Source organism: Aplysia californica, unplaced genomic scaffold, assembly GCF_000002075.1.
Source record: "Aplysia californica isolate F4 #8 unplaced genomic scaffold, AplCal3.0 scaffold00053, whole genome shotgun sequence".
Taxonomy (NCBI): Eukaryota; Metazoa; Mollusca; class Gastropoda; order Aplysiida; family Aplysiidae; genus Aplysia; species Aplysia californica.
In genome coordinates, this window is record NW_004797323.1 from 1,713,802 (window position 1) to 1,716,569 (window position 2,768).

Genomic DNA, 2,768 nt, shown 5'->3' on the forward strand with positions numbered 1-2,768 from the left:
AGAGAGAGAGAGAGAGAGAGAGAGAGAGAGACACAGACAGAGAGAGAGAGAGAGAGAGAGAGAGAGAGAGAGAGAGAGAGGAGAGAGCACTAACAGATGGTATCAATGTAGACCAATTTGTCATGTTTCATCTCCCAAAAAACAAACTACTCGAGTCTTTTTCAACAAACCAGGTCACTCCACTCCACTATCAGTTGCCAAGGTCGACTGCAAAAATACAGATTAGACAGCTTATGAAGGTGCCACGCTCCTTCACCCTAGTCTATGATGGACAACTGGAGGTGTGTCACATGGGATTTGATATTCGTGCAGACACTAACAGAGATATTTGAAAAAAAAACCTCTCATATAATTAACTCATGTCTTTCACATAAAAGTGAAGAACCCAACCGTTCCACATACTGTCAAGGTGACATAGCGGCATACATTGCATAAGCTGGACAAGCAATTTGGATGAAACCCCCCCTCCCCCCACCCCCAAACAACCATAATTGAATTAACAATACAGTCAAACCTGTGTAAGACGGCCACTCATTGTCAAGGAGAAAAGTGGCCGTATAAGACAGGCGGCCGTCTTAGGCAGGACTGATCAAGATGAAGAAAATAAATCCTCGCCATCTGAGGTCCCAATCGAAAGTAGCCGCATTGTTGTTGTTTTTTGTTGTTATTGTTGGTGGTGGTGGTTTGTATTTTGTTTGTAATTTTTATTTTGTTGCTGATTTTGCACAAGGGTGACAATAAAACGAAACGTATCAGACGAGGAAGACCGAGTGGCATGTTAAAATAAACACATGAGTCGCCACCACTTGGAGAATGAGCGACGCTTCTGTCACAAGTTCATGTTGACGTCCTTTGTTACTTTGTTACAGACTGGGTAAACAGTACAGTGACCACTCATCTCACTTATGATTTGTGTATGAGTTCTGGGCGGGGCTTATGAGTTATAACACGCTTACCTCACCAGCAGCTGAAAATTGGTAGCTATTGGTCAACAGTGGGAGGGGCCTACGCAACATGATCGGTTGGAGGGACAACCTAACAACAACGACAGGTGATTGAATTATGACGGCTCGCCCACAACGCCAGGGGCCAATGCATAATTTATGGCAAAACGCAATGGAGTCACTAAGGTGGCCGTCTAAGACAGGTGTTATTGCTTATTGGGATAGGGGTTGTGTGTTAAAATATGGTGGCCGCGGCGGCCGTATAGAAAAAACGCAAGGGGGGAAATGGAAAGTGGCCGTTTGTACAGGTGGCCGTCATATAGAGGTGGCCATCCGGGCAGGTTCGACTGTAATTTGTGAATCTGAAAAGCCAGGACAATAAACATAACTAGAAATTTGTGTTGTCTCTGGTCACTCTCGCAGAGACAGCATGGGCTGAGCGCCGTGCCAAGTCAGTTATGTTGAGGCAAATCAGAGGTCAAGTTTGATAAGGATGCAGTGATCAGCCAGACCTCCAGACCAGACCCACCCCTTTCCAACTAAATGTGTTACTATGTGGTGGAATCAGGCACACGTCAATTTTGGGAAATTTGAAGTTATTGGCATCTTCTTAAAGCCTGTCCATTTCCCTTGCTTTTGAGGAAAACATTATCCATTTATGTTGGACACAAGTCAAGATATTGGCGATTGGAGGTGGGGGTTGCCTGGTTTCAGAGGTAACATTAACAAGAAAATGGCCGCCAAAGTTGAGTTATTTCCTTAGCTTTAGAGTCTGCGGAAACTGAAAATTTATATCAGTAAAAATCCATACAAAAATGTGTTCTTTAATGGACATAGAAGGTGTTGAGCCAAAACACAAAAATTAGAAAAAATTCCCAAACCTGCCGAAAAATGCCATTTTCTTGACTTTCATTATTTTGACGAGCGCCTGATTTCACAGCGCTGCCTCACAAATAGTTGAATAAGTGTAAACCTAGTAATAGTAAAAAAACAAACAAAAGGTGTTAACTTAGTAAGTTTAACACACTGCTTCAAAACCTGGGGACCCAAGTGAATACCTCAACATGAGCTGCCTTTACTCTTCAGTGGAGAGAGAGAGAGAGAGAGAGAGAGAGAGAGAGAGAGAGAGAGAGAGAGAGATCCCAAACGTGGGCAATTCGTGAGAACGGAACTTCTGCACAGATAGCCACTGAAATCTGGCGATCGACAAAATAATGAAATCCAAGAAATCGGCATTTTTTTCAGCCAGTTCGGACATATTTTTGGAATTTTTGTTTTTTGGTTCAACCCCTAGTATGTCCATTCAAAAACATTGTTATATGTGGATTTTATGGGAAAACGTCGATTAAAGGCCCCAAAAAAGTAAAAGTTGCAGTTTCCAAGTACATGTACTCTAACGCTATGAAACTTTGGCGGCCATTTTCTCGCTAATTTTTCTTCTGAAACCAGGCCACCCCACCTCCTTCAATTGCAAAGATCGCGACTTCTATTCAAGATAAAAGGATATTTTGTTCATCAAAAGCAAGGCAAATGAACAACTTTTAGGATGATACGGCACCAATAACTCCATACGTCCAAACATTGACGAACGCCTGATTCCACCACGATGTGACACATTTGTGTACGGTATTTGATTCTACATTCCCACATGAGCCGACTCTCTTGATGTCACCACGGCGTGACACATTTGTGTACGGTATTTGATTCTACATTCCCACAGGAGCCAACTCTTCTGACGTCACCACGATGTCCCAAGACTACTCAATGAAAAGGAACACGGTACATGATTGGTCCAAATGTCGCGTGGCGGATTTTTAACCATTA

The 2,768-nt window shown here is 42.9% G+C and overlaps 1 protein-coding gene across 1 annotated transcript in view; it reads right to left on the reverse strand.

Annotated features, from left to right (window-relative positions):
* The window catches only part of LOC101856496 (pentatricopeptide repeat-containing protein 1, mitochondrial), a 17,114-nt gene that overhangs the window by 10,588 nt on the left and 3,758 nt on the right, over window positions 1-2,768 (reverse strand). The window lies entirely within an intron of this gene.